We start from the raw sequence: 12,514 nt of genomic DNA, 5'->3' as shown, positions 1-12,514 counted from the left end.
TCAAGTGCCAGTGCTTTGTTTGCCACTGTGTAAGTATCTGCCATTTCCGGGGAAGGGAGATGTTCCGGCTTATGCTTCTCTTTGATGCCAGATCCTGAGGCTTCCTGGACACTCCGCAGCCCACAATCCTGCCACAGCAGGGCTGCAGCAGCACTGGGTCCTCAGGCCTCCAGCCCCCTGGGAGTCCGAGTACCACTTAGAATCCCAACATCCCTGGATGTGTTTATCATTTCAGTGCTCATGGGACTCTTTGAGAGTAACTACTGAAAAATGTCTGCTTTACAAGTGTGGGAATGAAAGCAATAAGATACATTCTGGGGTTCAGAATATGCTTATCTCTGCGCGCACACACACACACACACACACACACACACACAATCCTCGTTCTTGCTTCCTTACCTCTCATGGATGAAATCTTAGCATAACTTGCATTTATGCTGTATTTACTGAAGAAACATATGGTGTAGTCATGATATGACTTATGTTTCTGGTAGCATGCCATGCCAGTTAACCTGAAAATATTTTCTTATAAACAAACTCCCATGCCGGATATTATATAGCACCCGTCATTCTCAGCAAGGAAGAAAATGAAAACCAGAATGGGAGCAGGTACTAGCACGCTGACAGTTCTAATGTGCTGTTGCAGCCTCATTCATCAGTGGGTTGGACTTTCATTTGCCAGAAGAGAGTGGAGACAAGGGTAGAATTGGAGAGTAATGTGCCATTTCCCATAGCTCCAACTACAAAGAGCTAGTAGCAGGTGGACTGTTTGCAAAACTTGCCTCACTCTCCACTCCACAGGGAAGCTCTGTTTTGGCCTCAGTGGGGAATAAGGAGGATGCTTGCTTCGAGAATTTCTAACCTAGGTCTCTGCAGACTTAAATTTCATGTGTGAGGTAGAAGTATGATAAATCAATGTAAAATGTGATGATATACATCTTTTTTGGATCCGGCAGTAAACACAGCGTTTTCTGTGTCCCGACCTGTGAAATGGAAACTCAGAAAATGAAATTACCATAAACTTGAAAATACTGTACTAAGAGCAAGGCTTCAGAGAAGCCTCCAGTGGCTGATTCAGCTTCCTAGAATATCTAACAATGGGATTTTCAGAAACAGTATAACATGGTAATACTTAATGTTAAGAAGTAAAAGAGAAGTTTGAAAGTGTGAAAGAAGCACATATATTGTCAATAAGATAATTTACAAAAACAAAAACTGCAGGCTTTGGTGGTCAGAAGCCATTGGCTAGATTCAGTTGTAGTTCAGACATATTCCAACACAAAAAATGAGTAGAAAGAGAAATCCCAGAATGAAGCATGGCAGTCTGAAGTACAGGTCACAGCAAAGCTGCTGTCCAGGGATACTAGGAATTTCTGGACACGCCTAAAGAGACTCTGAGGAGCAGAGACCAGAGGAGGCAATAGAAACTTTTAAAATACTCAGAACTGGTTCATCCTCTGAGTGGTTGTATTGTAGTGAAATTCCAGTGTGCTAAAGATAAACATAAACCCTAAAACTCAAGGAAAAAATTCATCATCATCATCATCATCATCATCATCATCATCATCATCATCATCATCATCATCATCATCATCTGATTGATGTCAATTTTCTCAAGCGGTCTCAGTACCGTCTCCATTTGTCCTGGCCCTGAGATTTTAGAAGCCTCTCTTTACTCGTCCTTCCCAATGGTGCCACATTGGAGACTCTTCCAGGGTCAGGGGAATGAGACCCATCATTATTACTGGTTTTGGCATATGAATATTGCCAGGCTCTCCCATGCGGACAGAAAACTCACTAGCTTGCCAGGTTCTCTGAGAGGGAGAACTAGGCTATAAGATGTAGCTTCTGGGAGTTTGGTCTTATAGTCTCTGGATGTTGGCCATTGATGGGATTACATGGCACTGGGGGCAGTTTCTGAGTGTGAAACTGCCTAGCTACTGGAAAATGGGGGATCTGGGTGGAAGAGGCCCAGTCCCAATCTGAGCAGGCTTGGAGATTTCAGCCCCAGGTCCTACACACCTGGGTTCCTCTGCCGGTTCTTTCATGTGTGAGGCTCGTCTGAACATGTGGAGAGGGGGCCTTGAGCATGGCTGTGGCTGGGTTCCTGAGGTCTTCAGCTGCCGGGGCTCTGCTCGGGTTGTGGAGGGAAATTCAACCCACCCCCTCCGAGGTGAAGACAGCCAGGCTTAGGGGCAAGAGACTCTTTGTGTCATTATTTACTAACATTAATATTAGTTTTTTTAATTTTTTTTAAGTGGGGTACAAATGCCCTTCCCTATAATGTCTCTTTCTGGCCTCAAGATAAATTTTGTTTTAACTATGAAATTCAGTCATATTCGTTATCATTTAAAAAACCACACTTCATTGTCATCAATACATAATACTAAGAAAATGTGAAGACTCCACCATAAAAAGCCTTTGGAAACAATAGATGTTGTTGAGGTGGCAGGCAGCATACTTTAATGATGGAATGGGCTGGAGCGATAGCACAGCAGGTAGGGCATTTGCCTTGCACGGGTGACCCGGGTTCCATTCCTCTGTCCCTCTCGAAGAGCCCGGCAAGCTACCGAGAGTATTCCGCCCGCATGGCAGAGCCTGGCAGCTCCCTGTGGCGTATTCGCGACGTTACTGGTGCCCATGCCAGCAAATCGATGAGCAACGGGATGATAGTGCTATAGTGATACAGTGAGGTGGCAGGCTGCAAAATCAGTGTGGAGAAATCCATGTCACTTCTTATACAAACACTGAAATAGAAGAGAAAGAAATTTTAAAAATACTATTCAAAGTTGTGCCTCAGAAAGTTATGTGCTTGTGAATCAGGTTAATAAAGGAGCTGAAAGATGGATACAATGAAAAACTATGAAATATCACTAAAAGAAATAAAAGAGACAGAGGGAAATGGAAACACATTTCCTGATCATGGATTGTAAGAATTAATATTATGAAAATGACAGTCTTGCTCAAAGCATTTTATAAATTCAGTGCAGTCCCTATAAAAATACTCCTACATTCTTTAAAAGATATCGCTCAAACACAATTAAAATTTATATGGAGTAATAACCTTTCACCCCAGTAGCCAAAGCAATCCTAGAAAAAAAGATTAGGAGAGGCTCGTCTTCTGCCACCTTCAGACTATATTATAATTCTGCAGTAATCAGTACATTGTGGTACTGGAGTAAGAATGGATTCCCAGACCAGTGGAATAGGATTGAGTCCAGAGATAGATCCTCAGGTATGTGTACAGTTAATCTTTGGTAAAGGAGCAGAAAGTATGAAGTTGAACAAGGGAAGCCTTTTCAAGGTTTTGGATCAAAAACTGATTGGGTACGTGCAAGAAAATAGACTCCTAACACCATGCACAAAATTGAAAATGGATCAAGGCCTCAATAACATACCTGAATCCATAAATTATATTGAGGGAAACCTTGGTAAAACATTTCATGACATTGAGTCTGTAGGTGTCCTTGGAGATTCAAAGCCATTGGCCAAGCAAACAGAAGCAAATGGGAACATGTCAAAGTAAGGAGCAGCTGTGCCGCCAAGGGAAGTGACCTCTCAGACTGTCACAGAAGGTTTGCTCACCACCCTTGATAGAGGCTGATAGCCAAGGTACATGCAGCACTGGCAGGATTGTACAAGATTTAAAAAACAACTCTTCAAAAACTGGGTGGAAGAGATAATGAATAGAAATTTCCTCGACGAAGACACACAGGTGGCCAAAAGGCATGTGTAAAACGCTCTGCCAGCCTTCCCGACAGGGAAGTGCGTTCCCGGCATAGCTTTCCTGGGACTGCCGTTCTTGAACATGACTTCTTTCACTTCTGCTGCCTGCTTCTGTTGTTCAGCTCTGTGGTGCGGCACTGGCTCCGTCTGCATCATGGTTTGGGGAGTTTTCCGCCCTCCCTCTTGTGGCACAGGGCAGCGGCATGTGCCCACTGGACGGCATCCAGCACTTGGGGTGGTGATGGGGATCGTTTTGTGGCCTCATGCCCACAGAGGCCAACACTCTACTGCTGAGCTATCCTTGAGTTTCTTCTTTTTCCAGCCCTGCTTCTGACATGTCTCAAAACTTCCTTTTATCATTTCAGGGCACTTCACTTTCCCTTGCTAGAGGCCCACACAATGCAGTTTCCTCCTTGCCCCTCAGCAGATTTAGGAGGAGCTTCTCTTTAGCCCTGGTACTCTGTGTCTGCATATGTTTGTGTTTGTTTCTGTATACTTCTGTGTGTGTTGGGGGGAGGAGCAGTTACGGGGAATTTTTCTTGATTATTCTATTGTTTTCTCCATTTTGCTTTTATAGTTTTTTTCTCCTAACTTTTGGTTTTGATTTTATGTTGGATCTCTCATTATTTTTTGGTCATTTCTCTCCTATTATCAGTTTATTGTTCTTGTTTCGATTCAGCTGTGTTTTTCAATTTTTCTATTAATTTAAAGAGAATTAACAACTTGTCTTCAATGTTAATTTTTGAAAATTGTAACCAAGCATCCCATTCCTATTATTTTATCTTCTGTATTTTCTTTGAGGAGAATACGAATAGTCATGATAGTAGCACTGTAGCACTCTCATCCTGTTGTTCATTGATTTGCTCGAGCGGGCACCAGTAATGTCTCCATTGTGAGTCTTGTTACTGTTTTCGGCATATAGAATATGCCACGGGTAGTTTGCCAGACTCTGCCGTGCGGGTGGGATACTCTTGGTAGCTTGCCAGGCTCTCCAAGAGGGATGGAGGAAATGAACCTGGGTCGGCTGTGTGCAAGTCAAACACCCTAGCCACTGTGCTCTTGCTCCAGTCCAGTCATGATAGTATTATATTTAAATATTAATGACATCTTTATTATTATGTTTCCTTTCCTGTCATTATCTATTAATTACAAGTGTGTGTGTGTGTGTGTGTGTGTGTGTGTGTGTGTGTGTGTGTGTGTGTGTGTCTACATCTGCTGAGCTTAGGGCTTGCTTGTGGCTGTTTGTTAAGGATAATTCCTGATCAGACTGAGGGAACCATAGGGGTGCTAGGAATTGAACTCATTAGCCACATGTAAGGCAAAGTTCCTTAATCCTTGTACTGTTTCTCTGGTCCCTCAAGTTATTTTTCTGTGTTTTTGTGTTTACTTTTCATGTTAGTAATTTTACCTACTATCTAATGGGTCTTCAGTTTGTCAGATAATCTACTAAGAATGTACGTGGAACATGTATGTGAGATTTGACCTAAATGAGTGACTGGTGTAACTGTAGGGGACTTGACGCTGAATCACTGTTGTTGCTGTTGTGGATTAAGCAGTATTCCTGGTTCCTGTCTCTTAGACTAGCTAGTTTCCACTCGGGGAGAAATTTTTTCCCTTTTCTTTTTTTGAGGCTTTAAATCTGGCACTTTTAATTTTTAAAATGTGGAAGCCAGTTTCCCGGTCTATACTGATTTTAGACCCCTTACTTTGGTTATATCCCAAAGTCCAGATTCTTTCTGGTCCAACTTTCTGGTGGACTCGCAGACGTTTGCTGGGATGAATTTAAAGTAGCTGCAGGACTCTGTGTGCGTGCGGTTCGTTTCTGTTTCTCGTCGTCTCAGCCTCTCTGTGCTCCTGCGCTCTCAGCTGCCCGCTGTCTCTTGGCTTGTCTTTCCTGGTCCTGCCCATCATGCTTCTTAGTGGAACATCACACACAAGCTCATTTTTTCATGTTGCCAAGTCATCTTGTTGCTATTTGCTCATCAAAGATCTATCTTCCAAATTTTTGTAACAGTTTTTCTTCGTGGTGAGCTGCATATTTAGTTTTTGTTAATTTAGAACCTAAAGGAGTTTTTTTTTGGGTGAGGTCAGATGGGGGAGGTTACATCTGCCTTAGGACTTAGGGCTTAGGGTTTGCTCCTGGTTTTGCGCTCAGGGATTAATCCTGATAGTGCTCAGAGACCATATGTGGTATTGGGTATTCTGTGCACAGGGCAAGCACCCTAAATCCCTTGTATTGTCTTGTCACGCTAATCAAAAATACCCTAAAAGTTTTAAATGTTTTGTAGTGGTATTTAGGGATGAAATAGAAGTAACTTGCATATGACTTGACTCCTTCATCTTTTACATCCACACACTTTGTATGTGGATTATTTGTCTTAATTTATCTTTTACTTTGTAAATGATAGTTGCAGTTCTTTATTAAAAAATAAACTAAAAACAAATGATCCACATGCAAAATTTTGTCAGGCAAGAAACTTGGTAGATAAAAATTTGGGTTAATGTTAATGATTCAACAGAGGACTAAGAATCTATGTTAGGGGTTGCTCTTTTTTCAGAAAAAAGTAAAAGTAGATGAACTGATCATTATTTTATATAAAATTCTATCAGAAAATTTTAGTGCTTTCAGATTATTTGCTTGATTGTGAGTATGATGTCAAATTGGCTTCTATTTGCTGTACCATAGGATTTTCCTTTTCCCTTTTTCTATTGAATTCTGGCATTAGTGCTTGAATAAATGAGTATGCAAGTGATTTGAAATGCAGTACTTCAAATGTAAGGTATTGTCACCATCTTTAAGATTGTCCTGTGGAATCTTACCTGCCAGTTGCTATCCTAGCAAAATATATGTCTTTTTTTAAAAATCAGATTTTCTATAATATTAAGCTGAAGTTAAATTCCTTTTAATCAGTTTACAGCATTTTGACTTCCACATGTATTAATCATGAATAGTGATTATTATAATAACTGCTAGAAAGTAATGTTGCCTGTGTCCCAAACCATAATGTTTTTATTTTTTAGTTTCAGTATTTTTGCTCTTTTTGTTTCACCATGTTACATCCCTAAGGGATTTCTTTTCGTGGGTTTCAGGAAGTAGCATTCTTGCAGAACACATTGTGAATGATGTCCTGAGTTGTATAATCCCAAGATGCTGCTCCTGTCTGCCTTTCTAGTGTTTCTTTTGGAACATTTTACACATTTTGACTTCATGATATTGTGGACAGAAACCAAAGTAATATTTTATTGACTTTATATAGTGAACAGTTTAAATTTCATAGTAAAATGAAGAGAAGGCATAGACATTTCCGGGTCACCTCTGTCTCACACCTTTATGGCCTCCTCACAAGCAGAGTGCATTCATCACAACTGCTAACTTTTCTCGGCACACCGTAATCACACTAGGCTGTAGGGCAGATTACCTTTCTCTTGTTGTTTTGATGTTTGGGACACATCCAGCGTTTACTCCTGGTTCTGTGCTCAGAGATTATACCTAGAGGTACTTGGTGAACCATTTGCTTGGTGAACCATTAGGTGAATGGTTACTTGTTGAACCATTTGATGAACTAGGAATTGAGGTCATCAAATCTGGGGTCAGCTAAGTGCAGTACAAGCGTCTTAACACCGTAATGTCCCCTGGCCCCCACGATTAGTTATTGTCAGCAACTTTCTTCATTGTTGAGTTTCAAGAAATGCTTCACTTTGGGGCTGGAGCAATAGAACAGCGGGTAGGGCGTTTGCCTTGCACTCGGCCGACCCGGGTTTGATTCCCAGCATCCCATATGGTCCCCCGAGCACTGCCAGGGGTAATTCCTGAGTGCAGAGCCAGGAGCAACCCCTGTGCATCGCCGGGTGTGACCCAAAAAGCAAAAAAATAAAAAATAATAAAAAAAGAAATGCTTCATTTATGTTTCTATAAATCTCATACTGTCACATGAAAAACAAATTACCTTAAATGAATAGAACTCCCATGCCAATCAGCAGTATCTCTTTTAGGCATCTAACCCCAAACACAAAAACATAAATTTGAGGTGATATATGCACATCTGCATAGAATTTAATATAGTTGCCAGGATATGAAAACAACCAACACGTCCAACTGTGGTGAAGGGATCAAGAAGTTGTGGGATATTACATAACACAATACTATGCGACTGTGAGAAAAGACCAAACCATGCACTTGGCCACTATGTGGATGGAACCAGAGGACGTCGTGCTGAGTGAAATTAAGTCAAAAGGAGAAGCACCAATACATTATGATCTCTCTCACATTTGGGATATAAAAACACATGATATGGAAGCAAGAAGTGGCCCAAGATATCAGAAATATAAAGAGTTGGTATACAAAACTGATCTTACCTGGGAGTCAGGGGTCTTTGGAGCACTGGTGGAGGGTTGGCACTCTGATGGTGAATCTGGTATTGAAATCATGTATGCATGAAGCTAGCATTAACAGTAGGGTGAGTGGTGGTACCTCCATGGGAGGAAAACCAAATTATAAGAAGTTTTGAGGAGCAATCACACGTAATTGTGTTTTAGTTATTAACATAAATTAAAAGATCTGAGAAATGTAATAAAATCAGTTTCATAAAAATGTAGACAGATCTTCATAGTTAGTCTGGATGATGTTATTATCTAGATCTTGGTTGAAGAATTTTTTTCTGTTAAGATTCTTAAGCCCTAGCCAAACAGGGCCTTCAAACTCAGTACATCAGGATCCTCCATGAGCTGTATTACGGACACACCACCAGGATCTCACCATTCTACAAAGATGTGTTCATTGATGTAAAGAGAGGGGTTTGGCAGGGCGACACCATTTCTCCGAAACTCTTCAGTGCCATCCTTGAGAACATCATGTGATGACTGGAATGGGCAAGAATGGGAGTAAAGATAGACGGTTGGCAACTACACCACCACCGCTTCACTAATGACATCGTTCTAATAACACAAAATATCAGCCAAGTGGCACGAATGCTGGCTGACTTTGACCGTGAGTATGGAAAGGTTGGACTGCAGCTGAATCTCACGAAGACAATGTTCATGAGAAATGAACTACTTCCTGATGTTCCATTTGCCCTCAACTGAATGAACATCTCCAAATGCAGTAGCTATGTGTACCTAGGTTGAGAACTCAACATGACAAATGACCTGGCACCTGAACTGCACAGGAGGAAGAGAGCAGCGTGGAACACCTTCAAGAGCATTGAAGAAGTTGTTAAGAGGATGAAGAACCTCTGGCTCTGGGCACATCTTTCGACTCCACCGTTCTTCCTGCACTAACATACACCTCAGAGACCTAGGCCCTATGAAAACAGGACGAGAACGCTATTCGTGTATCCCAAAGAGGAATCTAAAGAGCTATGCTAGGAGTATCACGTCTCACTCAAGTGAGAGAAGGAATCCGGAGCTCCAACATCCGTTGGTGATCAAGAATCAGGGATGATCAAGAATCAAGAATCTTGTTTGCCAAGGTGTTGAAAATCAGATGGGCCGGACACGTAATGCAATTCAGAGATGACCACTGGACTAGAGCTGTTACCAACTGGATTTCACGGATGTCAAAAGACCACGTGACTGCCCACCTACAAGATGGTCAGACTTACTCACCAGGAACCTGAATAAACAGCTTGAGGCTCTTCCTGGTCCTGGAGCGAGTAGACGCCTTTGGGCTACACTAGCACCAACAGGGATGAATGGAGACGTTACTGGCACCTGCTCAAGCAAATTGATGAGTAACGGGATAATAAGTAATACAAGTGAAGTGATACAAGATTCTTATGTAACACATGCATTAGTTGCTAAAAAATGAGCTTTTAAAATTTGTAATTCAGGGTAGAGTTCTAAACTTTGTAATTGGTTAGGAAAATGGTCTCACAAAATAATTCAAAATAAAGTTATTTTTGCTTAGTCACAGTTTTTATTTTGCAGCTGTCAGAAACTAATTTTTAAAAGAGTATTTTGTTCTAGCATCATCAGCAACCATTTTGAAAATCTCTCAGAGGTTTTTGTCTTATGCTCCATATCTATTTTTCTTATGTTTCTGTAAAAACCAGCATAGAGTCTTATCTTTGCAGACTTTGGGATTCAGGGAGAGTTTTACTATGTTTTGTAACCCTCTAATCATGTAATGTAGTGTATTGGAATAGGATTAATTATCCACTGATTATAATTTGTTGCAACTGCAGTCAATTTTAATATGGTGGATAGCTCTGCTTCCTTATAAGAAGAAATGTGATCTAGGCTTACTAATTTCTAACTTGAGCCTTAGGCAAATTTCTTACTTCTCTAAGCTTTGGTTTCCCATATGTGAAGTGAAATAGTAATTGGCATCTAGGATGTTTGTATGTGTGTGTTTGAATAAATGAGATAAAAAACTAGGCATAGTGCATAGTACTTAGTGTTAGCTGCTATGATTAGTACTACTGCATTGCTATTAGTACTGCTAGTATTGGTACTAGTATAACTATTATGTAAGTATTGTTGGTATCATATTTAACATTTTTTGAGTTATGGATTTTGAAAATAGAAAATAATAGAAATATATGTAAGTGCACTTTTATTCCTGTTCTGAGATACCAGTTTATCAAATATTTCAAATGGAAACAACAAATGTGAGTATAGAAAAATTGCCAATCAATCCACATTTGTATAACAATTAAATGGAGAATTTTGAATGATCTTTTAAAAGAAAGGGTTAGTACGTAAAAGAAAGTGTTTCTTAAAGTAACAAATTATTAAAATTTCATAGTGTTATTTAAATAAGAGAATTCTGGAGGTCATCTAAAGAAGGTTTGGACAATATGGACGATTCTCAAAAAATTAGATATTGAGCTCCATTTGACCCAGCAATACCACTACTGGGAATATATCCCAGAGAGGCAAAAAAGTATAGTCGAAATGACATCTGCACTTATATGTTCATCGCAGCACTGTTTACAATAGCCAGAATCTGGAAAAAAAACCGAATGCCCTAGAACAGATGACTGGTTGAGGAAACTTTGGTACATCTATACAATGGAATACTATGCAGCTGTTAGAAAAAAGGAGATCATGAATTTTGCATATAAGTGGATCGGCATGGAAAGTTTCATGCTGAGTGAAATGAGTGAGAAAGAGAGAGACAGACATAGAAAGATTGCACTCATCTATGGTATATAGAATAACAGAGTGGGAGACTAATACCCAAGAACTGTAGAAATAAGTTCCAGGAGGTTGACCCCATGGCTTCGCGGCTGGCCTCACATTCTGGGGAAAGGGCAACTCAGAGAAGCGATCACCAACTATAATGTAGTCGAAGGCCATGCGGGGGAAGGGAGTTGCGGGCTGAATGAGGGCTAGAGACTGAGCACAGAGGCCTCTCAACACCTTTATTGCAAACCACAACAGCTAATTAGAGAGAGAGAACAGAAGGGAATGCCCTGCCACAGTGGCAGGGTGGGGTTGGGGGAGATGGGATTGGGGAGGGTGGGAGGGATGCTGGGTTTACTGGTGGTGGAGAATGGGAACTGGTGAAGGGATGGGGTCCCGAACTTTGTATGAGGGAAGCATGAGCACAAAAGTGTATAAATCTGTAACTGTACCCTCACGGTGATTCACTAATTAAAAATAAATAAATAAAATAAAGAAGGTTTGGAGGATTTGGGGAGTTAAACACTAAATTTTGGGGTCAAAGAGGTCAGAACAATGTCATTTATCTCTAATAGGAAGTTTAGGTTGTTTTCATCACATACAGTTCCATTAAGGGAGTTTCAGATAGGAAAGATGGTATAGAATGGGGAAAAGAAGAAAAATGATTGGGATAGATGTTTGTGAATATAGGCTGTTTGAGTGTTCTTTTGTGATGGGATCAAATTGTGTTAAATGCTATATACTCTCACTACTTACTGTAGGCTTTTGAGCAAAAGTTACTTGTCTAATCCTTTGTATCTATATCTCTTATCCTTTAAATCTATAAAATGAGAACAATTAAAATTCTTTATTCTCCTCCTTTAAATGAGATAACCTGCTTAGGTATGTACCAGTAAATGTTAATTAAAATGATTTTTTCATGAGTGTTTCATTCCCCTGACCCTGAAGAGCCTCTAAGGTGGTACCATTGGGAAGGACAAGTAAAGAGAGGCTGCTAAAATCTCAGGGATAGGATGAATGGAGATGCTACTGGGCCCAGTCGAGCAAATCGATGATCAATGGGATGACTGTGACAATGACAGTGACAGTTTTATGATATTGTCAGTATAGTGTTCTTCATGTTTCTCTGCTTATTTAATTCTCCCCTACCCTTCTTAACCAAAACAAGATTTTCCCTTTAAAATTAAGTTTATCTTACCATTCATTTCATGGAAATTATTAATTCTGTGCTTTTATGTCTTTTAGCAAGCATATAGTAGAGGCATTAATATGCACGTTGAGGGTTGATTGGTAGAATTTGCTTTGTAGAATCAATAGAATCAATTTTGTGGAATAAATGTTTCCTCCTAAATGAAACATAGCTTTATTTCAGAAGAAAATTTTTATTCTGTATTTAAAAACCAAACATAGTTTTTCAGTATTCCTTTTTAAAAATAAATATTGATTTAATATTTCTTGAGCTTGATTAATGAAGACCTGACTGCATAAGCATAGTTATGAGAGATCAGCCCATTTATTTAAAAATTGCATCCTTTCACCTCCTAAACACTAAACTATGAAACCTAACACAAATACTGTAAGAACATCTGAGGTAGATAATTAAAGTATAATTAAGTTTAAATGCCTTGGTGAAGGAATATAAAAATTATTTAAATTCAATCGG

At 40.0% G+C, this 12,514-nt stretch overlaps 1 protein-coding gene across 6 annotated transcripts in view; it reads left to right on the top strand.

Moving 5' to 3' along the window:
- VPS13B (vacuolar protein sorting 13 homolog B) overlaps positions 1-12,514 on the top strand; it is a 645,914-nt gene that overhangs the window by 171,218 nt on the left and 462,182 nt on the right. The gene's annotated exons all lie outside the window — the stretch shown is intronic.

The sequence above is a fragment of the Sorex araneus genome, chromosome 2, assembly GCF_027595985.1.
Source record: "Sorex araneus isolate mSorAra2 chromosome 2, mSorAra2.pri, whole genome shotgun sequence".
Lineage (NCBI taxonomy): Eukaryota > Metazoa > Chordata > Mammalia > Eulipotyphla > Soricidae > Sorex > Sorex araneus.
This window is presented reverse-complemented; position numbering and strand designations above follow the sequence as displayed.